This window comes from Dama dama, chromosome 8 (genome assembly GCF_033118175.1).
Source record: "Dama dama isolate Ldn47 chromosome 8, ASM3311817v1, whole genome shotgun sequence".
Taxonomy (NCBI): Eukaryota; Metazoa; Chordata; class Mammalia; order Artiodactyla; family Cervidae; genus Dama; species Dama dama.
Genome location: NC_083688.1, coordinates 6,037,518 through 6,062,132, shown reverse-complemented (window position 1 = coordinate 6,062,132; position 24,615 = coordinate 6,037,518). Strand labels below are relative to the sequence as shown.

The window sequence follows — 24,615 nt, the reverse complement described above, 5'->3', positions numbered from 1 at the left end:
GTGCCAGGGGACTTGAAAGGGCCTGCAGAGGCACCACTGGGAAGCTGTCCAGGTTGGAGGAAGCTGGCCTGGAGCTGCCGAAAGGCAGATGGATCCCAGGCCTGGCCTGGCGCTGCCAGCTCTGACTAAGCTTTTGGGTCTCCGCTGTGGGGGAGGAAGCCAGGGCCTCGTAGCGAAGCTGGAGGCACACCAGCCCTGGGGGCCAGGAGGTCCCACGCTAGTGGAGGAGAGGCAGTGAGGCGTAGCAACAGAGGGTGTGACTCTGGGGCAAGGCTCCTTGGGTTTGGAGTCTGGCCTCGCAAAGTAGTAATGTGTGCTCTAGGGTGGTGCTGTCCTTTATTGAGCCCATCTTTGCATGAAATGTTCCCTTGGTATCCCGAATTTTCTTGAAGAGATCTCTAGTCTTTCCCATTCTATTGTTTTCCTCTATTTCTTTGTACTGCTCACTGAGGAAGGCTTTTTATTTTTATTTCTCCTTGCTATTCTTTGGAACTCTGCATTCAGATGGGTATATCTTTCCTTTTCTCCTTTTCTTTTCGCTTCTCTTCTTTACACAGCTATTTGTAAGGCCTTCTCAGACAGCCATTTTGCTTTTTTGCATTTCATTTTCTTGGGGATGGTCTTGATCCCTGTCTCCTGTACAATGTCACGAACCTCTGTCCACAGTTCATCAGGCACTCTGTTGATCAGATCTAGTCCCTTAAATCTATTTCTCACTTCCACTGTATAATCGTAAGGGACTTGATTTAGGTCATACCTGAATGGTCTAGTGGTTTTTCCTACTTTCTTCCATTAAAGTCCGAGTTTGGTAATAAGGAATTCATGATCTGAGCCACAGTCAGCTCCTGGTCTTGTTTTAGAAAAGGCAGAGGAACCAGAGTTCAAATTGCCAACATCCATTGGATCATTGAAAAAGCAAGAGAGTTCCAGAAAAACATCTATTTCTGCTTTATTGACTATGCCAAAGCTTTTGACTGTGTGGTCACAATAAACTGTGGAAAACTCTGAAAGAGATGGGAATACCAGACCACCTGACCTGCCTCTTGAGAAATCTGTATGCAGGTCAAGAAGCAACAGTTAGAACTGGACATGAAACCACAGACTGGTTACAAATAGGGAAAGGAGTACGTCCAGGCTGTATATTGTCACCCTGTTTATTTAACTTATATGCAGAGTACATCATGAGAAATGCTGGGCTGGATAAAGCACAACCTGGAGTCAAAATTGCTGGGAGAAATATCAATAACCTCAGATATGCAGATGACACCACCTTTATGGCAGAAAGTGAAGAAGAACTAAAGAGCCTCTTGATAAAAGTGAAAGAAGAGAGTGAAAAATTTGGCTTAAAGCTCAACATTCAGAAAACTAAGATCATGGCATCTGGTCCCATCCCTTCATGGCAAATAGATGGGGAAACAGTGCTGACTTTATTTTGGGGGGCTCCAAAATCACTGCAGATGGTGATTGCAGCCATGAAATTAAAAGACGCTTGCTCCTTGGAAGAAAAGTTATGACCAATCTAGATCGTATATTAAAAAGCAGAGACATTACTTTGCCAACAAAGGTCCATCTAGTCAAAGCTATGGTTTTTCCAGTAGTCATGTATGGATGTGAGAGTTGGACCATAAAGAAAACTGAGCGCCGAAGAATTGATGCTTTTGAACTGTGGTCTTGGAGAAGACTCTTGAGAGTCCCTTCGACTGCAAGGAGATCCAACCAGTCCATCCTAAAGGAAATCAATCCTGAATATCCATTGGAAGGACTGATGCTGAAGCTGAAAGTCCAGTACTTTGGTCACTTGATGTGATGAACTGACTCATTTGAAAAGACTCTAATGCTGGGAAAAGATTGAAGGCAGGAGGAGAAGGGGACAACAGAGGATGAGATGGTTGGATGACATCACCGGCTTGATGGACATGAGTTTGAGTAAACTACGGGAGTTGGTGATGGACATGAGTTTGAGTAAACTACAGGAGTTGGTGATGGATAGGGAGGCCTGGCGTGCTGCAGTCCATGGGGTCGCAGAGTCGGCCACGACTGAGCAACTGAACTGAACTGAGGATGGTGCTAGTGGTAAAGAACCCACCTGCCGCCAGTGCAAGAGATATAAGAGACTTGGGTTCCATCCCTGGGTTGGGAAGATCCCCTGGAGAAGGGAATGGCAACCCACTCCAGTATTCTTGCCAGGAGAGTCCCATGGACAGAGGAGCCTGGTAGGCTACAGTCCACGGGGTCACGAAGAGTTGGACACGACTGAATTGGCTTAGCACCCACACATGCTCTAGGGTCAGTTACTTAACTTCTTTGTGACTCAACTTCCCCCTCTGGAAAATGAGAAGAAGAAAAATACCCCTGTCATGGGTGCTGTAGGACTTAAGTATATATTAAGAGCTTAGAACAGTGCCTCGTATGTGAAAATCACTTAGTAACTGTTGAACTATTATTAGTATTGTACCTTCCTCCCCATTTGGAAACAACCTACTTGGAAATTCTCATCTGCAAATTGTGAGCCTGGACTTGACTCTGCAGTGATTTCACCACATACACCAGCTCCAAGGAGTCTGCCTGCGGCCCTTCTGGACTGAGCGGAAAAGTGTGGTGATGGATTGGTGATGTCTGTCCTGGACCTCGGAAGGGAGAGTGGAGGCCAGCAAGTCTCTCACCTGCCTCCACTGGGCCATTTCATTGACTCAGCAGATATTTATTAAGCTCCTGCCCAGGTCAGGACTGGGCAAGGTCCCAGGCTATGAAAGTGAGCAAAAACAGACATGATTTCCCCCTATAGTCAAGAGTCCAGTGGGGAAGACCTTCATGGGCTGATTGCAGTACTGCATGCAGAGGTCAGGCTCCCTTTCTAACACTTGCTTGCTGTGTGACCTTAGGCTAGTCACTCAGCCCGCCTGGGCCTCTGTCTCTTTATCCACAGTGGGCTTAGTGATCCCTTTTCTGCCTGAACCACTCACCTTTCTTGAAATTGGCTCTCTCTTAATGCCTGGACTTTGCTTACAATGCTTTTGCCCACTGTCCTCTTTTGAAAAATATTTATTCATTTGGCTGGGCTGGGTCTTAGTTGCAGCACATGGGAGCTTCAAGTTTCGCTCCAGCATGCAAGATCTTTAGTTGCAGCACGTGGAATCAAGTTTCCTGACCAAGGATCGAACCCAGGTCCCCTACACTGCTGGAAAAGTCTGCAAAGCCCTCTGCTATCACAGGGCGCTGCCGCTGTGCACGGGTCTGTTCATAGCAGCTCCCCTTCGACTAGGAGCTCCTGGAAGCCATGGCTGTGTCTACGCTCTTTTCAGTACCCAGAGGGGGCCCAAGATTGCCTGGCATTTGGCATAGGCTCAGTCCCTGGGGGCCGAGGCAAGTGGAGAGGTAGACCAGATGACCGTTTGAACTCTAACTAAGAGGCTGGGCTCCCAGTTTGTTGAGATCCAACCAGTATGCTCAGCTCAGAAGGCCTCATCTTGATTACTGGTTCTGCTCCTTTCTAGTTCTGCTCCTTTCTAGTTCTGCCTTGCCAAGTTACTAAGCCATTCTCAGTGTTGGTATCTCCATCTACTATAATAGAATTACGCTGTGCAGTTAGAGTCTAGCCAGGGCCCTAGCATATAGCAGGTGCTCACTAAAAGTCATTTCTCCCTTTTCCTTTCTTCTTAAGGGAGTACTCAGGGTCAGCATCTGTGATCAGACACAGGTCAGACACAGAGTTCTGGGAGAAAACACATGGGTGGCTCAAATTCTAAGAAGCAGAGCAGGAGAAAGGAAGGTGTCAAGTCCCTCCTAGGTGCCCCAGCTGGACTTGGCACCCACAGGCGATTCCTCGAAAAGCGAGACCCATGGCCCACGTGTGCCAGGCCACCCCAGGGTCCTTGGCTTTTCACGCTCCCCGGCCTCGCTGGGAAGCGCTCCCTTCCCTTCCTTGAGTGGAGGCGCCTCTCTCTTGGTGCTGCAGCCTCCGTGCTGATAATAAAGGCACCTCTGTGTGTCTCTAGGGAAGCGGGGCTGGGGGCGGCAGCAAGGGGGGGCCCCACAAAGCTCCCGCAGCTGTGTGTTTGCAAACAGGGGAGCTGAGCTGTGCAGAGGGGCTGAAAGCACTAATTGTCTTTAATTAAAGGAGGTTGGAGGCAGCGCAGGCTTTGACAAAAGAGATTTCCAGCCTGTTACAGCTTCAGCCTGCGCTGGGGCTGGGCCGCCCGGGCGCGCCCCCGGCTTTGTCCCTGTGGGGCCTGGCCCTGCGGAGGGCGCAGCCAACACCTGCCTGCTGGGGGGTGGGCAGGGGCCACGCACATGCAGTAGGACTCTGCTGCGAGAGCTGGGCTCCCGGGGCCTGGGAAGATGTCTTCGTGGTGAAGGTTCTCTCTTGCTCATTCACTCACTCAGCAAGCATTGCTGAGCACTTGCTATGTGCCAGGCCAGTGCTCAGAATTGGAAGGACAGAGACCTAACAGTCCCTGTGTTCAAGAATTCCGCGTTCAAAGAGGCTGCATGGTACAGTGACCGCAAGCACGGACTCTGGTACCAGCTGGCCTGGTCTCGAACCCTGGCTCTGCTGCTTATGAGCTGTAGGAAATTATCTTTCTGGGCCTCAGTGTTCCCATCTGTAAAATGGGGATGATAAAAATGGCACATGTTTTAGAGGTTGTGTGAGGCTCACCGAGTTCGTATCAAAGGTTTGCCCAGTGCATTTGACAGTTGTGACTCATTCCTTCATTTGTCCAACTCCGGACCCAGCTGCAGCCCCAGAGGCACTCAAGACATGGAAGAACCCTGGTCCGACAGGCTGGCTGGGTTCCAGCCCCAGCCTGGCCATTTTACTTGCCCTGCGGCTCCCCAGCCTCGGTTTCCCCACCTCCACAATGAGGTCTGGGCAGGATGGTGTGTGAGGGAGGGGCGCTGCCTTGCTCGCTCCAGTGTCCTGGGAATGGAGGCTCTTCTGAAGAGCGGGCCTTGCTGGGCTCCTGCTCCTGCTGCATACAAATGCGCTCAGCCTCCCGCGCCCAGCAGCAGCAGCGGCTTCTTCGGCTCATGCCATTCTTTTGTCTTCTCTCCCCGGGCTCACCCTGCCAGGTCCTCAGATACATCTGTGGCCCCCCTAGCAGCACATATGCACTGGCGATCTCTCTCCTTCTCACTTACACACACACACACTCACACACCCATACACACACCTGCCTTATGCTCACCCCTGCCCCCACCCCACCCCCACTCGGCAGAACCTCAGTCTCCATCCCCTCCCACGCTCGAAGGCTTGCTGACCCGGGGTCCAGGCTGGGTGGGAGGGGGATTGCAGTGCGCAGCCTCTGATCCCCTGCCGCCCAGCTGGCTGGGCTGGGTGGTCGCGGGGCAGTGAGGGGAGGGGGCAGAGGGTGCAGGCGTCCTGGGGCCAGACTTCTCAGGCAGTGGGAGGGGAGGTCAGTTCCTGAAAGGGAGGGCCCGAGATGGGCCCCCCTGAGGGGCGGGGCAGGTCTGGAATTTTCAGCATGGGGAGCACCCTGGGAGGTTGGGAGATGGTGACCCCACGCCCACTCTGAGGTTGCAGCCCCTTGTCTAAGCTCCTCAAGGGCCCTGATGAGGAAACTGAGGCTCAAAGAGAGGATGGGTGGGATTCAAGGATGCACAGTGGGGTCATGCCAACCCAGGGCACCACCGAAGTCTCTTGGAAATCAACAAGCCAGGGCCCCTGTGGCCAGCACGGGAGAGAGATGATGGGTGGATGATGCGGAGGTACGTGGCTCACCCCAAGTCTGCAGGGTTCTAACCTTGGTATGAAGGTGAAGGGCCAACCAGGCGTGCTTGAGAACCCCTAGACTGACAGACAGACTCCAGGCTGGCCAGATCGTAGGCTGAATCCCCGGCAATGGCTCCCACTGAGGCGTGGCCCAGTGTCACTCAGAGTGACACCCATCTCTTCCCTGTGATTCCTGACCCTGGCCCCGCAAACTGACCTCAGGGACAAAATAGCCACTGATTATGGCTCTACCAGCTCCCCAGAGCCTGAGGGGGGTGACTTCTCCCGGCCACCTGCCTTCCGCCGGGCTGTGAGTCCTCTGAGGGCAGAGCCTGTCTCTTCCAAGGCCACCCATGAGCGCCTGCTGTGTGTTGGGCAGAACATCCGAGCTTCACACAGCTCTTCCGGGCCAAGTCTCCTGCCCCCTTTTCAGAGGTGAGAAAACTGAGGCTCGGAGGCATGGAGAAAATCTGAACTGGGCTGTGTGAGTCTGCAGCCTTCTCCCCCACCTCGCCGGGGAGGGGCTCAGCAGATATTGTGCAGTTGATTTGTGCAGCAAATCAACAGCCAGGCCAGCTGACTTCCTGGGTTAGCAGGAGAGGAGGCTGTGGCAGCCGCCCCGGGGATGTGTACCATGCCCCTTTCTGAGGGGGAAGATAGGGGGCGCTGCTTTTGGACCCCAGCTTGACCTCTGTGTCTGGGTTGAGGAGAAAGTCTTCACTCTCCATTTCACAGTTTACCCCGGGCCCCAGATGAGTCCAAGATGGGGTGCGGGGCGGGGTGGGGGGCGGTGGGGGCATCAAGGGGTCTCCTTCAGATCTGAGGAGATCTGAGGGGAATAGATGAGGAAGGGTGAGGGGAAGAGGGGAGACACAGAGAAAGTGCCCAGCGGACGGACAGACAGACAGACAGGTGGAGGATGAAGCCAAGACAATGGAGGATGAAGCCAAGACGGGAAACCCGATTAAGGTAGAGAAACCAAGAGACGGAAGGAGAAAGGAAACACAGGAGGAGGACGGGCTGCAGCTGCTGCTAAGTCGCTTCAGTCGTGTCCGACTCTGTGCGACCCCATAGACGGCAGCCCACCAGGCTCCCCCGTCCCCGGGATTCTCCAGGCAAGAACACTGGAGTGGGTTGCCATTTCCTTCTCCAATGCATGAAAGTGAAAAGTGAAAGTGAAGCCGCTCAGTCGTATCCTACTTGTAGCGACCCCATGGACTGCAGCCTACCAGGTTCCTCTGTCCACGGGCTTTTCCAGGCAAGAGTACTGGAGTGAGGTGCCATCGCCTTCTCCAAGGAGGACAGGAGGAGAAGACAAAAGGAAGGAGAGAAGGAGGAGGCGAGGAAGGCAGGTGAGGAGGAGCAGTCAGGTTCAGAGGGAGGAGAGGGGCTGGAAGAGGCTGCAAGCCCGTGGGCAGGGCCAGGGCTGAGCCCAGGGAGGCCTCCACCTGGAGCTGGGGAGACAGAGGGGTGGGGGGGGTACGGAGGTCCCTTGGGGGGGGGCGTCGGCTGTGCGAGAGTGTGTGAGTGGGTGAGAACGGGTCTGGGTGACTGAGCGCGTGTCTTTAGGCCCAGACAGATGTGGGAAGCAGACCAGGATGTCTTTTCTGGCTCTCTTGGGTCCACACACACCCTCCCGTTTTGTATTCATGAGAACGGAGCTGAAAGATTAATTCACCATTAATATAGTCTTTGTGGGCAGGATGGGGACAGGTGCCAATTTGTTTTTTTTTTTTTTTAAAAGGTACCAGGTAAGGAAGAATCGCTCAATTGATTGATTGGTTTTCTCCACCCGTCCATACATCCGTCTACCACTCACCCATTGAGTACCTTCTGTGTGCCAGGCATTGTGCTGGGACAGGAGAACCTAAAACATAAATACAACAAACTCGCATCTGCTCAGGCTGTGATAGCCCAGGGTGGGAGAAAAGGCCTGAGCTTAGATGCTGGGCAGTATGTTAACACGCCGTCTGAGTCTGGGCAGCCCCTCTGCCTCCCTGAGACATTTTCTCACTGGTAAAACAGGGTGGCAGCTCCTGCTTCCTGGGCCGATGTGGGGTCCACGGAGGCGGTGTGGGGAAGGGGCCTGGTTCTCGAACACGTGCTCTCCGGCCCTCTGCCGTCCCACCTCTGCGACAATTCTTCCCGAAGATGCTGAGCATCCAAAGCTGCCAACCCTTCCAGGCCCAGGAGGCAGTCATAGCTGGGGCGCTGGGACAGGAGATGGGTCAGCCCTGCCCAGCCCAGGCAGCTGCGGAATGAGGATGGGGATGAGGGTGGGCAGCTGCCCCTCCCCGGGAAGCCCCACACCTGCCCTGCCTCTCATGCCTGGAATATTCAGTTGGGGGGGGGGGGCGCTCCTCAAGCTATTTCGGCTTGTCCTCCAGGTCTCGGCTCAGGTGCCGCTTCCTCCAGGAAGCCCTCTGGGACTCCCAGCTTGAAGTGTGGGCCCATTTCCACCCCGCATTTCTCCTATGGGTCCTCACAGCCCCAGACTTCCCCTTTACACACCTACCACTGTGAGCTCCTGGAGGCAGAAGCCACCTCAGATCCAAATCTCCCTGGGTGCTTGGGCCCAGGACAAGGCCCAGTGCACTGTAGGCTTCAGCCGTTTCTGGAGGGGATAGAGCGTTTGTTGGCCCATATTCTGCCTGCTGCTCCTAGGGCTGGGGGTGAGGCTGCTATTTTCCCTGAGGGCTAGAAATCCACTTCTTCAGACACCAAATCCTTCCTTGGGGAGCAGGCATCGGGGACTCTCCTGACTTAGGAGGTGGGGGACAGGGTCAGGGTGATGCCGGGGTTAGGAGCAGGGGGTGAGGGGAGAGGAATCCTAGCTCTGCCTCAGAATGGCCTTTGGTTCTTGGGACCCTCATCTTCCGTGGCAGTAAACCAGGAGGATAACTTCATGGTGGTGGGCGGGGAAGGGCAGGGTCTTGGCCTTAGGCTGGTGGCCACGCCAAGGAGTAGTTGCGGTGGGTGAGTCTTCAGACACCATCATGAAGTGGCTGCCCCTTTCCACTTCTCGGGGTTGCCTCTCCCGGTCACAAGTAAAGTGTTTTACGAATGAAGCTTCAAAATTAATATCCCATCCCTGCAAGCACTTAAAACCCCCGATGCCCCTCCTAGGTGGAAATTCGGGTGTCTCCCCTACAGCAGGCAAACCTGAGCCTGGTTGCCAGCTCCGCTTCGATCTAGCTCTGGAACCACATAACCCAAATGGGCTGGGCCATCACTTCCCCAAGCATCCTCTCTATCGGTCAAGGGGTGACCCACTCCACGCCAAGGCCACCCTGCCTCCTGCCCCCGTCCTCCCCTCTTCCCCATGCTGAGTTCCCTCCAGAGCAGAGGGGGGAATCCCCCACTCTCCCTGTGACGTGACATTCACCAGCATCACTTCTGGTCCCATCTGCGGAGAGGCCCCACCCCACCCCGGGCCGCTAATCCCCACAAAGCCCCGCGCTGGGCCTGGCATGACAAGCAGGCCCCGCGCAGCCCGCCAGCTCTGCCGGGTGTGCTCGGAGGGCCCGAGGCGGGATTCAGCGCCGCTGTCACTCTCTCCGTCCGTGCCTCTAATTGGATTCCCAACACGCAGAGGTCAGCAGAAACGCTGGGGAGAGGAGAATCAAAGGGAAGGGGCGCCCGGGAGATAAAGAGAGGCATTCTTCCCGGGCCACAAAGACGGCAGCACGAGGGATGGGAGGGGACCCCGGCGAGGGGGTGCCCAGTTGGAGGGGGCCGGGACCCGGAGAGCCGGAGCCGGCGCACGGGAGGCCAAGGCTGAAGGGCCTGCCTTCCTCCAACCTGGGGCTTCCCCTCCTCTGTTCCTGCGGCACCTCGGGCTTGGACACCCTCCAGCCCCCGCTCTGGGGAATGGGGGTCCTTTGAGGCCTGACCTCCTTCTCCCACGGGAAGGGTTCTTGGAAGGCTCGAGAAGGCCCCAGAGTCAGCTGGATCTGGGTCCCAATCCTGGCTTGCCTCCTGTGAGGTTTGGGCAGGCCCCTGCCACTCTCTGGCCTCAGTTTCCTCCTCTGTGGAATGGGGGTAACAGAGGACAGCGGGCAGGCCAGGATGAGGGGATGCTAGCTTAGAGCACAGTGGGGATGCATGGGGGGGTGGCACACAGTTGCCCCTTCCTCCTGGGGGCATCACGGCTCCTCCGCCGGTCTGTCTACCACCGGCCCTCGTGTAGACGCAGCCTCTCTCCCTGAGAAGAAGGTAGAAGCGTTGCATGAACAAAACACGGCTCGAAAAAAAAAAAAAAAACACGGCTCGCAGATGTGAGAGAAACGCCGATCCAGCCTGGGCAGGGGCCTTGCCATCAAGCCTGTACCACCGTTTGGGCCTCCTTGCCAGCTGAGAAGCTGGAGGCTCTGGGAAGTGAGGGGAGTGCCCAAGACCACCGCCTAGAAAACTGCAGAGCCTGGTGAGGGACTGAACCCAGCCTAGCACCATCACCGAAGCCCCCCAGGGCCCCTCCTGCTCTCCCATAAATCGTAAGCAGATTCTGGGTGTGTGTGCTGTGTCCACAACCAGCGGGGCCGGGGCGGGCAGGCCGGGGGACAGAGCCTCGCTGCAAAACGGGCCGATTTGCTCTAAGGATGTTGGAACTGCTGAGCTTGGTTCATGAAAGAGACATGAAGAGGACCTCAAAGGGAATTTCTAAGAGACAGAAAATCAATGCCCCTGACATTCTGGCCCCCAGAAAGTGTGTGTGTGTGTGTGTATCCCTCCCTGACACACACACTTCACTAGTGGGGTCCCTTGCACGCACAGAGACACACATGCACACAAATACCCATTTCTAAGCATGTGTACATGTGGTTTGATACAATATATAAACGAACATATGTACTCGGGCTTGATTTCCTTGTGGTTGGATATGCATAAATATACACACACAGCTACTTGACTCAGGACACACACGCACATGGACAGGGATGCCCTCACACCATGACGGGCGCACACACTCATTTTGTGGCATCTACGTTCCCCTGCGTGCACTGGTCCAAGTGAGCCAGCACATGCGTGACTGTGCTCCTCTTAGTACACACGTGTGCTGGGACAAGTCAGGCAGACACAGGAACATAGAAGCACAGGGCAGTAATGACTAATGGTGGGCTCCAGGGTGAGCGTGTGGGCAAGGGCACGTATAGGCCCCGCCCCTGAAATGTACGCACATGCTCTTATGTCCAGAGATGTTCCAATCGCACACGTGGAGGGATTTTGGGTCAGGGGGCATGCTTCTACACGCACAGGCACACAAACAGACTCCCATCAGGCCCAGCGCACACTCTGTCACGTCTAACAGAGCCAGTGCACACATACATGCAGCCATGTCAGGGATGCCCCGCATTGACCCAGCACACGCGTGTGTGTACACCCCTCCCAGGACTCCAGGGAGCTCCCACAGACAGACAGCTCTGACAGCAGGGTGTCGGGGGAACGCAGCCCAGGGCTGCAGTTGCCAGGTATACGGATGTGGGGCCCCCGAAGCTGCATGGTCCGCCCAGGCAGCGCAAAAAGGCCAGCGACCATGCTCGGGTCTTTGAAATGCTGTGAATCAGATGGTGACACCTTTAAGGGATGATGCTGGAGTCTGGTTCCCTGGAAGAAGCCAAGGTAACATGAGGCTCTGGTCCTAGAATTTGCCAGGGACATAGGGGACAGAGGCAGAAATAGCTCTGCCTGGCCCTCAAGTCCCACCCAGGCCTCTGCTTTTGCTCGCCTGGACAACAGGGGTTAAGGGGCCTTACTTGCTGTGTGGTCTGGAGCAAGTAAGTCGCTCGCTCTCTCTCTGAACCTGTTTCCTCATCTGCAGAAGGGGATGATGACAACCTTCAGCACGGAGGTAAGTTAGTCCAGGCTATGATCAGCACCGACCACATGCCACATGCTGGGTGCTTTACGTGGATTATTGCATTGAACCCTCACAACTCACCTGTAACATTCCATTCCTTACTATACCCATTATTCAGATGGGAAGGTTGAGGTTTTTGGGAAGTGATCACACGCCCGGAGTCACACAGCTCGTACATGTCAGAACCGGTATGAGAATCAAAGCAGCTGGCTCTGACCCTTACCTTCCTGCTTGAGGGCACCAGGGTGTGGCAGGTAACAGGGGGTCACTATTCTCCTGTCACAAATGGTCACAGCTGCCCTGCTGGCCTCTCAAGCGGCACACTGAGGACCAGGAAGAACAGAATTAGAGGCTGTTGGTGCGTAAGAGTCACGCTATAGGTGGCAACTCTGAGCCCCAGAGGTGGGAGGGGCGGGGCAGGTGCTCTGCCAGGGTCCCAGGGTGAGTGGGTGGGGGGGCACAGAGCCCATATTTGGACCCAGGCACCCTGGGTGTGAGCTGCTCCTGTGCTGCTCAATCTGGCTAAAACAACGCCACGCCATAAGCATGTATTAAGCACCTGCTGTGTACTCAGGCTTGCTTATAACTGAGAGGGGATGACCAGCCACCGCCAGCCCCCTGAATGAGGTACATACACTCTGATCTCCAGGTGCTTGGCCAGGGCACTGCCTGGTGCCCAACCCGAGAAACACCCCTTCCCAGACGGAGCAGGGGCGCCCCTCCCCTCCCCATCCTTCACCTGTCTTCTGAGCTCCCATAACTCCTCTGGGTCTCTTCTAAACCCGGCGGGGCTGGGACCGCAGGCCCCATTTAACAATGAGGAAACTGAGGCTCAGAGAAAAGATCCCCTCAAGTAAGACAGGCACCGGGGCTGGGGTCTGACTCTGGAGGCTGGAGACTCCATGGGCTGGGCGCCTCCTCTTGCTCTGTGTCTGTACAGACCAGGGCCCCTGGTGGGCTCCCGCAGGCTCCTGCTAAGAGATGGGTCCCCCAGCAGGTCCTGGCCAAGGACCACCATGTGGGGAGTCTAAACACACAGGCCAGTGCAGGCAAGGGAGCAAGAACTGGAATCATGGTTGTTAATAGTGAAGATGCAAAGAAGACAGAGATGCTTTCTGAGGCCCCCCAGCTCCAAGAATGATTTAAGATTTTTACAGGAAATACTGCGTATCAAGAAAAAGGACCCTCAATTCAAGTCTAGAAACATCTGTCCCAACCCCGGACAGATCTGCTGAGTATCCTGGCCACTCTGGTTGCCCTGGAGCAGGAAGAACCCCCAGCCTCTCCAAGGGCCTTTGTTAGCATCATCGCTCACATCAGGGTTGGGAGGGAACAGGGTGTGAGACTGGGGTGAGTGGGGCTCTGCAACTCACATTAATGGAGTAGCTTCTATGAGCGAGGTTTTCCCTGGGGGGTTAGATGGCAAAGAACTTGTCTGCAACGCGGGAGACCTAGGTTCGATCCCTCGGTTGGGAAGATCCCCTGGAGAAGGGAATGGCTGCACAGTCTAGTATTCTTGCTTGGAGAATCCCCCGGACAGAGGAGCCTGGCAGGCTATATAGTCCCTGGGGTTGCAAAGAGTCACACACAACTGTGCGACTAACGCTACTTTCACTTTCGATGAGCTAAACCTCACTCTAGAAGCTGGAGACAGCAGTGGATGAAACAGAAACATCTGCCCTCCTGGAGCTTGCATTCCAGCTGGGGTGACAAGTAGTTAAGAGATAAAGAAGTGAGCCTACAGCCTGTCAGCATTGGGTCCTCTGGGGTAGAGAGGTGGGAGGTGAGCGGGAACTGGCCACAAAGCACCTGGCAAAACAGGAGGGACACCAGGAGACAGTGGTCTCCCTGTCCTATGCCCCTGGGGAAGCTGAGGCCTAGCAACTGACCAACGGATTGGTGACATGGGTGTCATTCATGTCAGAGTTGGACCATAAAGAAGGCGAAGCGCCAAAGAATTGATGCTTTTGAACTACTATGGTGTTGGAGAAGACTCTTGAGAGTCCCTTGGACAGCAAGGAGATCCAACCAGTCCATCCTGAAGGAGATCAACCCTGAATATTCATTGGAAGGACTGATGTTGAAGCTGAAGCTCTGATACCTTGGCCACCTGATGGGAAGAGCCAACTCACTGGACAAGACCCTGATGCTGGGAAACATTGAAGGTGGGAAGAGAAGGGGACAACAGAGGATGAGATGGTTGGATGGCGTCATCTGTTCAATGGACATGAGTTTGAGCAAGCTCCAGGAGATAGTGAGGGACAGGGAAGCCTGGCGTGCTGCAGTCCATGCGGTCGCAAAGAATCGGACATGACTGAGCAAGTGAACAACAACATGGCCTTGATTATGAGCAGTTTTAGTGGAACGACAGGCCAGGGGTCTGATAAGAATGTGTTCAAAAGAGCTCTCAGAACAAGAGTCATCAGCAAGAGGCTGGGAGGGTCACACAGCCTGGGCGTCAGGCTCAAACCGACCCAGTGACCCAGCTCTAGTCCCAGCTCCAGCCCTTCCTAGCGGTGAGCCTCAGGCAGCGTACCTCACCTCATGAGCCTTAACGTCCTCAGCTCAACAACGGGGATCAGATCGCTCTTACACCCTAGGGCTGTCAAGAATCAAATGAGATAAAGATTGTGAAAATATTTCACTCACAATGAAATGCCCAAATATTCCAGTGGGAAGACAGCAGGTTTTGGATTTCAATGCTGGCTCCACCATTCATTAGCTGCGTGATCCTGAGCTGATTTATTTAACCTCTTTGAGTCTCCGCTTCATCCTCTATAAAATGAAAATAACAACCGTACCCAACTTCTGGGGACTGCAGGGATCCAGAATTCTACACCAAGCCTAAGGCAGAAGGCCAGGCACACAGTGGGCGCTCAACCAATGCACATTCCCTGCCTCCCTGGGCTCTTGTCTCTGGTATTTACAATCAGGGCCCAGTGGGAGGTACAGGGAGCCCAGGACTGGACCCTGAGTGTGATTGCCGGGTCTCTGGATAAGCCATTTCGTCTAATGTCTTGGGGCCTCAGTTTTTATAAGCGTGAAGCCGGTGAGCAGTTGCCTTGGCCCCTTTGTTTAGGGGGTGCCCAGAGGGCAACAGGCAAAGTTCATGTAGTGCGTCTGGATGCCAGTGCAAGTTTGTGACCCTCTCGTGGGTCAGTGTGATCAGTAAATAAACAGTATCATCCAACCTCCACGGATGGGGTTCCACGGAGAAAGACTGGGAAGGCCTGCTGAAGGAGCGAAGAGCCCGAGGGAGCAGAGAGGGTAGGAGTCTGAAGGCCTGCCCACCCCTCAGGATGACCCTGGGGTCCCTTTATCTGTATGGTTGTATGCCAAACCTGCCCACACCTTCCTCTTCACATTAACCACGTGTCCTTGGGGCCGTGAGGAACTCTGCCAGGGTACCTCTCTGGTGGGGTGGAGACTAAGGTCTCCAGTGGTTCCAGGGGTCCCTGGGGTCTTGTTCCTGCAGGGGTGGAGGTAAAGGATGGGGGCCATTTAACAGAACATCCCGGGGATGACAAGAGGCCCCCGTGAGGGCCTGGGCCTAGGAGACCAGAGCACTCAGTTCAAGTCCCGTCTCTGCCACCAAAGGGCACTGTGACCCTGGCAAAGTCCGGTTCTCTCTTGGTTTCAGATTTTCTTGCCTCTAAAATGGCGCTAATAATCTTCGCCTTGCTTCTATCATGTGGGTATCATTCAGATCAAAGTATCTCATAGGGTGAGACCAAATGCTACACAAAAGCAGCCTCTAATCTTTTTCTGGAATGAGGCAGAGTGTAAGTAAATAAATACTGTACATATGTAAGACATTATGATTACAAATGGCATTCCCTCCCCACCCCCCTGACAAGCAATGGAAAAAAACAAAACAAAAACAACAAACCTCATTTTGTACTGTGTGAAGAATTCTCATTTGGCCTGAGTTCTGATTCCAACTTGATATCTGACAAGGTGAGTGAATCTGGGCAAGCCTTCCCACCCCCACCCTCTTCCCAAAGCCCTGGGAGAGATCAGATGTTGGCTTTGAGGGGGGCAGTTTGTAAGTCCTGCCAGTAGGGAATTAACAATGGAACATCCTCCCGCCACCCTCCCCTACCCAAGGAAGGCAGTCTAGGGTGTGGGAAGGGACTCAAGCTTTGCCACCAGACCTCAATCCAAGCCTCTCACCTGCTGTGTGGCCTTGGGCAGCTCCCTTCCCCTCTCTGAGCCTCAGTTCCCCTCTGAGGTCAAAGTTCATCCCTAGGCACTAGGAATGAGGGGAGCCGGGAGAAACAGCAGGATGGGGGCTGAGGACAAAGGGCCCCAGGGAGGAGGTGCCCCAGCAGGGCAACGGGTAGAGGCCAGAACGGGGCCTGTCGGGCCCGAGCCAGCTGCCGCAGAGCAATGAAAATCTCTTAACCACACAGAATTGTTAACGGCTCCGAAATCCTGTTGTACCACAGGCTTAGAAAGGCTTAAACTGTTAAATGCATAAACTTCCTCAATAAACGGGCTCCTCTCGCCAGATCCCGAAGCCCAGCCAGATGAAAAGGCAGCCGCTGGAGGGAGGGGAACTTTCCCCAGCTGTTTATGGTCCTGGAGGCAGCCTGCGACCAAAGCCGTCAACCTGATGCCGCCGGGGTCCCAGGTCAGTCTGGGGCTGAGAGAGGGCAGTGCTGGGGCTCCAGGGTCAGATGACCTGGGTTCAAATCTTACCCCTTCCTGTGTCTCCGTGGACAAGTTTCTTCACCTCTCTGAGCCTCAGTTTCTTCTTCAGTAAAACAGGGGTGAGGATGCTAAACCTGTGACGGGGAGTCGGTGAGACCCTCTGTGGGGAGCTGCCTGGTCCACAGGAGATCCTTGGATGTGTTGGGTCTCAGCTGCAACACTCGGGAGCTTCGCTCTTTGTTGCGGCATATACAGGATGTTTTAGTTGCGGCATGTGGGATCTAGTTCCCTGACCAGAGATGGAACCTCGGGGACCCCTGCATTGGGAGTGCGGCGTCTTAGCCACTGGACCACCAGGGGAGTCCCTCGAAAGCCTTTCTGACACCTCCAAGAAGCAGAGGGTATCAGAAGTAGGAAGCACAAGAGTGCACACCTGCCTTGGCCACCTACGAGGGGGTGGGGTGGCTGGCCCTCGGTCTCTTTCCTAATCTGATGGGGGGATTCCAGAAGGTGATGGGCAGGAAGGCAGCACGACACAAGCACTTGGTTAATGGTGTGTGGGGGCTGGCGGTGGGGGGCCCCTACTCTCTGGCCAGAGGTTAACTGGGGTGGGTGCGCCCCTTTCATGGCTCGGCATGAAGAGAGGAGGCCCATGGGGGCTTCCCCACCCCTGAGCCTCTGCCCTGGGAGCATGCTCCATCCTGCTAACACCTCTTGATACGAAAGCAACTCGCCCTCCACGGCCCAGCCACGAGTTTCCTCTTCCCCTCGGAAGCCCTTCAGCTGCCCCCTCTGTCCTATGAGGTCTTACAATCTCACGCGTGACTCCCCCACCCCATCACCCCCAAGCTGGTTATCTGTCAAACTCTTTTTACTTCTGCCATCTCAGAGGCCCCTGGGTAACCAGGAGGTGGGCAGGGCAGGGTACCTCCAGAGGTCCGCCCACTCTCGGGTAATCAGTTGTCCCAGCAAATTGGAGAAAGCTGGGTTCACAGTCTGCCTCTGCTGCTTGCTGCTAGCTGTGTGGCCTTGGAAGATTTGCCGAGCCTCTCTGGACCTCAGTATCATTTGCAAATGGAGCTCATCATACCAGCCGAAGATTCAATAAGACAACAGAACCCAGCATGTAGCACAGAGCTGGGCACACCGGAGGTACCTTCCACCCTCAGCTCTGGCCTTCTCCAGTCCTCCGGACTCCTTTCAGCCTCTGCCTCATTCAGCCCCTCTGCCCTTCTCCCTTGGCTAAGAATACTTCTCCCATGCCCTCTGTCCCCTAGAAGGCTGAGGGTCAGCAAGAGACTAGGGTTTAAAAAAAAAAAATCAGTATCATTTCTGACTATCTTTTTTCTGGACTAATTTCTGCCCCCAACTCCTCCTATTCTCCAAAGCCCTGGGAAAATGGCTCCTCCTCCAGGAAGCCCCCCAAGCTGTCTCCTGACTTCCTCCAGAGTACCCCAAGGCTATAGTTACAGATGGAGCCATCTCCCCTATACCAGACCAGAAACGCTAGGAGGGTAGGAAGGGCCTTCCTCATGTCTGCAGTCCCTACACCTGATCCAGGGACTGGCACACAGTAGGTACTTGGGGAGTGTGATTTACTGTGTGTTAGCTTCTTGGTCGTCTATACGAAGACTCTCCAAGAAGCAAAAAAATCAGAAACTGGAGTTCAGTGAATGGATGATGGCTGGCTGGGTAGATAGATAAACAGGTAGATCAGTGGATGGAGAGATGGATGAATAGTCATGAATAAAAATAGATGCTTTGAGAGCATAGAGGAAAGGGGATGTGGGGAGTGGGAGGTACTTCTAATTTTTAAAAGCAAAGACTTGAATAGCATGAGTGTATTGGCCAGGATTCCCATCCAATCCCCTTCCCCAAAGGCTGGTGTGTGTGGTCTCAGCCCTGGCCTGAGTCTGGGGTCTGGAGGGGTTATCTATGACCCTTCCCCCTCCCCAAGCTGGGTGTCTCCACCCTGCCCTTGAAGAGATGCTGCAGAACTTTCCATGGGGGGGTGGGGGGTCTGGGCTTTTCCTCCCACCCAGCATTCCAACACTCACACTCCTTTCCCAGCACAGGCCTTGCCAGCTGGACGCCTCCCTCCTCTTCACCCCGAGACTGACCGCACCCCACCCCCACAGACTCACCAGACACAGACGGGCCACTGGTCCAGCCTCTGTGGGAAGGGCTGGAGCTGACAGCAGGGTGGGAAGGAGGCCACCCTGGGGGTGGCCCAGGCTCCAGCTCTGAGGGCCTAGAGAGGATCTCTGGCCCCGGCCCCTCCCTACCTTGGCTGGGGAAGCACAGGATTCTAGAAGTAAAACAGAAAATAAAGCCACAGGCAGACTATCCCATGCTGGTGAGTATGTGGGGAAACAGACACTCCTGAAGGCTGCTGCCAGGAGGGTAACCTCAGCCCAGTGTTTCTGGAGGGCAATCTGGCAACGCGTGCCAAAAGCTCTAAAAAAAAAAAGTACATATCCTTTGACCCCACAATTCCACGCCTGGAGACATATCCTACACAAATATCAGGAGCAGTGCAGAAAGGCAGAAGGACCATGAAATTCATCTCAGCATTTAAGATAGCGAAAAACTAAGCAATCTACATGTGGATCACCAGAGGATTGGTAAAAGAATTATGGTACAGATAGCCTATGGAATTCTAAGAGCCTTCCCACATGATCCAACATGACATGGAAAAATGCCCACAAGATATTAGTAAGTCAAAAATCCTCATGTATTCCCAGAAGGAATCTATTTTTTCTTTTAAAAAAATCAATATGTGTAAATACACATAAATACACCTCGAAGGATCCACATCAGTCTGTTAACAGTGGTTACTCTCTGTGATATTTTAATTTGCTCCTTTTGGCTTATCAGTAATTTCTAAAGATTCTGCAAATAACCTGTACTGCTTTTCTGATAAGGAAAAGTTATTTTTTCCTCAAAATAAAAACTCATTGGGAGAAAATAAAACAACCTCACAGGCAAGTTTGTAAAAGTCCTTATTTTTCTGACACTTTTCTAGGTATTTTCTCATTTACTCTGCACAGCAGTCCATCTGTTTATTCTGTTTTGCAGATGAGAAAACAAACATCAGGAGAGGGTCTATGGCTTGCCCAAGGTCACACAGCTAGCAAGAGGCAGAACTGGGGTTTGAAACCAGGTCTCCAAGACCAAGGTCAAGGGGAGGCCATGGGTGGGGGAGAGAGCAGGGCCAGAGGCAGCCAAGCAGGGCAGGGGGAGGCTGGGAGGGGAAGCCTGGGGCAGCCGGGAGCTGGGAAGTCTGAGCTGGAGCCAGCTGATCAACATGTGCGTGCGACCATCCCCACCCCCACCACCTGGCCGCCCCCTCACCCCTCTAACCCGCTGGCTCACAGCCCCTCTCCCTGTCCAAGCTAAATATTAAAAATCCCATTACACCCCGAGAGCATCGCAGAGATCACACTCACTGTGGAACTCCCTCCAGACCCCTTCGAGACGCACGTCTGCCATTGAGAGAGAGAAGGGCAGGGTCCCCAGTGGTTTCTGGGCTGGAGAGGGGGGGCCGCCCACGCATGGGCAGGGAGGGGCAAGTAGGAGTTTCATTAGGGAAGGAGAGGCCAAGGCCAAGATAACACTTGGAGAAACTGAGGCCGGGACACGTTCCCAATCAACCCCGTCAACATCTGGAAAGAGTCAGGCGAACAGACTCAGGGCTTGGGTGGAGCAGCTGCTGCAGAGGTTGGGGGGGCGGATTCCTGGGCCACCCTCCTGCCCCTCGAACCCCGGCCCTGGCAGATCCGCTGGTGGCAAGCCTCAGTGGGGACTGTGCTACCAAAGGGGCTGGGGATTGGGGTAGGGGGAGAAGGCAGAGGTCTTCTGCAGACAGTCCCCAGAGTCTCCCACCCCGAATCTCTATGGCCAGTGCAGGCTCAGATTGGGTACTCAGCGAACCATGAATAGATGAATCAAGAGGAGAAAGCCGTGCCCCAGCCCTACTCCCAGTAGGGTACTGGACACCCACCAAACATGCCCTATACTGTCACACCACAGGCCTTTGTTCATGAGGCTTCTTGACCATGAGTTCCTCCCGTCCCTTACCCATCCAAATCCTACTCACTCTTGAAGGCCTATTTCAAATGCCACCTCCTCCTTGAAGCCCTCCCAGATGCCCCATCAGAAAAGACAGCCTTCTTCTGTCAAAGTACTTGGCCTGGACAGATCTCATTTCTGGAAGGACCATGCTCTGCCTTGTTCTTTTTTTTTTTTTTTTTTTTTGCCTTGTTCTTTTGTGTCTGAATCCTCTGCTCACCCAGGAGCCACTTGAGGCCAAACCCTGAGTCTCAGGCACTCTCTTCCAACCATCCCAGGTCAGCCCTAGTCAGCTCGAATGACACCTCTTCCAAGAAGCCTTCTCTGAATCACCTAAAGCAGATTCTCCTTTTGATCTCTATTGTTACACCCTATATTTTTCTTTTCACTCCTCACAGTTTGTAACTATTTACTTATTTATTTACTTTATTTCCTTCATCTTCCTCTATCCACCCACCTGGACCAAAAACTCTGGGAGGGCAGCGCATGTGCCCTCTTGTTCACTTTGATGTTTCCTAGGATTGGCACATGCCTGGCTCATAGAAGGTACTCGACAAATACCCCTTAGAAGGCTAACTGGTGCACAGAGGATACCCAGGACATGCTGGTTGAGGGGTTAACTGGGCCCCTCCCCTGCCCTCCCCACTGTGCCCTGCACACAATAGGCTCTAGAGCAAGCTGGTCTGATTTAGCCCATAGTTTCAGAAACCACTGAGTGCATTAGAATAGCCAGTCCATCATTATTCACCATGGCCCACCCCTGGGATCGCTGGCATGCCCCAAGAGGACTCACCTACTCGCCTCCTCTGCCAAGTTTTCCCTAAACTTGTATTTCTTTGAGAAAGCAATATTTTCCCATCAAATTATGCTTCAATATTAAATGGATCTTTCCAAACCACACCCTCCCAGAGATTTTGCTAATGTCCCCTCCCACCCTTTAGGGTGGATGCTCCCTGGGGTGGTGGTGGGCCTGGGCCTGTGGTCATTGCCTGGCCTTGAATCCTGCTTGGTCTGGCCAAGGATGTGTTAACACATCGTGTGTCTGAGCTAAGAGTCCTGTTAGAGAAGCATCAGGGCTGCTTGTTTAAAAAAATGCCGATTCTTGGTGTCACCTCCGAGGCACAGAACCAGCCTTGGGATGAGGTTTGCACCAGACCCAGGAATCTGCATTTTAATAAACTTGCCAGTGGCTCTGGAGGGAGGCACAGAAAAGGTGGAAGATCCCTGAGCTGGAGATGGGAGAGCATTCGGCCGACCACTCGGATGTGAGCTGTAATTACCACTCTGACACGTCCCGGGCTGGCGGGGCCAGCGCCTCTGGGGCTTGGACTGGAGCAGCCCCACATCTGGGTGGCTGAACACAGGCCACGGCGGCAGCTGGTGTCCTTCTGGCTCCCCGAGCTCATTAATCACACCCTGACTGGCCTCCACTCACGCCCAGCAGCCGGGGGGGCTAGGCTGGGCCTGGTCTGGGGGTGGGGGGTAGGGGGGAAGCCAGCCCTGGACACACCCTGCCCTTGTATTACCTCGAGCCCCCAGTACTTGCAAGAAGCAGCCCAGACTCTGATCCTGTGACAGGCAACCTCCGCCATGGTCCCCGTGACCCCACCTCCTGGCGTTCACACCCCCATGTAATTCCCTCCCCGGGAGCAAGGACAGAATCGGGTGACTCAGTTTTAATGAAGAGAACATGGGAGAGGTAATGAGACGTCCCTTCTGAAAACGAGAGGATCAAAAGATTGTGGCTTCTGTCTTGGGTACCCTCTCTTTCATACTCTGGGGAAGCCGCTGCACATGCGAGAGGCCCGTGTGGGAGGGACTGAGGCCTGCCAACAACCATGTGTAGGAACGTGGAAGCAGATCCTTCCCTGGTCAGACCTCCAGATGCAACCTCAGGAGATACCCTGAGCGAGAGGCGCCCATCCATCAAGCCATCCATGCCTGATTCCTGACCCTAAGAAACTGCGAGATAATATGTGCTTTCTGTTTTAAGCTGTTAAATATGAGGGTAACTTGCTATGCAGCAAGAGATAACTAATACACCTCCTCATCTAGGCACCCTTCCAATCATGGTTCTTTTTACCTCCCTTCTTGTGCCCTGAGCCACACCAAACAACTGACCAGTCCCTCTAATAAGCCACACTGATTCATGTCTCCAGGCCTTTGCTTATGCCAATCCAACCTCCAGAAGGCCTGGGCCACCTGGTCAATGCCTCCCTCTCCCAAGACTCAGCTCCGATGCCACCTCCTCTCAGAAGCCCTCCCTTTTTGGGGGCCCATCATGGCCTGGACCATTCCTATTAAAACAAATCTGACACATTCTCACTCTTGTTCATTTACAGTCGGTCTCCTCTGCTAGACCCTGAGCTCCTAGAAGGCAAGGCCACAGCTGGATTCTTCCGTCTTACCTGGTGCCCAGCACAAGGTCTGACACCCAGAGGAGGGGCGGGGAAGGCTGGGTGACTGAATAACCGGTGAACAGTGAGGGACTGATTCTGTTCCCCACGGCCTGTCTCACCCCCGCCATCTCCCAAGGTGGAGCATTTTCACAGTCAAGTATACAAAACCAGATGTGTTGTCTTCCCCAAGAAATCAGCTTTTTCTCCCCTTCTCCCCATTTCTTTCCCAAGATCACCAACGCTCTGTAAACTGGAATTTCTGGTTCCCTCTGAGTCCTCTCATTGCTCCCTTTCTAACTTGTCTTTACATCTCATCGGTTCATTGCCAAAACACCCCCTGACTGTACCCCACCTCTTCCCCAGCACTGGGGATGCCCAGTCCAGGCATCACCATCTCCTAAGATCACTGCAGCAGCTTCCCCAAAGGCCACTGCTCCGGTCTCTCACACACCCTCTTCTCCTCCCAGGGATCTTATACATGCTTCCTCCGAGGGCTGGAGGGAGGTGTCGTGGAGATGGTGGATGTGATAGAATTTCATAAAGGTGAGGATCACTGTAGCTTCCCCAGGCTCAATTTTAACTGGCTTTCAAGGCTCCTGGACTAGCATTTGGAACACTCCAGGATTCAGTTCCAATCGGGAAGGCGAGAGGAACTGACACAAGCAGGCTTCCAGTCTCCTATACCATCACCATCGGCCACCACAGCTCCCCGTGCAGAGGATCTGTGCCATGCTGGGCTTCACATGTAGCATCTCATTAACATTTATTAGGTTTTTACTGTATACCAGAAGCCATTATATGTGTTTCACATGTTTTGATGTCTTGAATCCTCACAACTATCCTATGAGGGAGGGTTTCACACTTGGTTCAAGATATCCAGCTGGTAACAGGCAGGGCTGGGATTTGAACTCAGCTCTGTCGACCTTTATAGGCTTCTCACCACCATGTACCTCTTGCAACTTCTCATATTTGTAAAGCAGCTTTGTGACTCTTGGCTGTCATCAAATACTACCTGTACTATTGTTTACTTTTTTCCTTAAATTAACTTAAGGGGCACAGTGGTTAAAAGGGTGGTTTGGAATCACACGACCTGGTAAGCCCCCAGGTCACCTTCACCTACTCACTGTATGAACTCTCTGAGCTGCGACTTCTTCCTAAAAGATGGCATGGTCCTTCACAGGGTTCTTGTGAGGATTAAAAGAGTTAGACACACAAAGTGCTCGGCACACAGTAAAAGTAGCTTGCAGTGGGGCTGCACTTTCCCATCTCTTTGAATTGGAAGTAATCACATTACCTGCCTTGGCCACTGAAATGTGCATAGGCATGACGTATGAGCCATTCTGGGGGGTGGGGGATGCTTTAGAGCCCATATACAATCTGTCACACTTGCTCCTTCCTTCTGCCTGGTGATCACAACATTCCAGAGTGGCTCCTCCACCTGCTTGGCTCCCAGAGGGAGGAATCCCAAGCTGACTCATGATGGACATGCAGCATTAAGTGCGAAATAAACATTTATTGTTTTGTTACTTCAGCATGGCTTGGCCTATACTGACTGATACAGCAAAAGCTCAATGAATGTGATCTTATCAATATCATTTATGAGGACTCACACATTTTCCTAAGCTGACTCCTGATGGACATGTAGCATTAAGTGCAATATAAACTTTTACTGTTTTGTCACTTCAGCATGGCTTGGCCTATACTGACCGACACAACAAAAGTTCAACGAATATTATCTTATTGATGTTATTTACTACAGCGTACACATTTTCTTAAAAAGGAAACCATGTCACTTTTGTGAATGAAGAAACAAAGTACCACTTGCTATCATTAATATTCACATAATAGTTAAAAGGAGAAATGTTTATCCTCATGCCAACGAAAATCAGTGGGCACACCCCCTG

At 53.5% G+C, this 24,615-nt stretch overlaps 1 protein-coding gene across 3 annotated transcripts in view; it reads right to left on the bottom strand.

Annotated features, from left to right (window-relative positions):
• EPHB2 (EPH receptor B2) overlaps positions 1 to 24,615 on the bottom strand; it is a 213,165-nt gene that overhangs the window by 108,959 nt on the left and 79,591 nt on the right. The gene's annotated exons all lie outside the window — the stretch shown is intronic.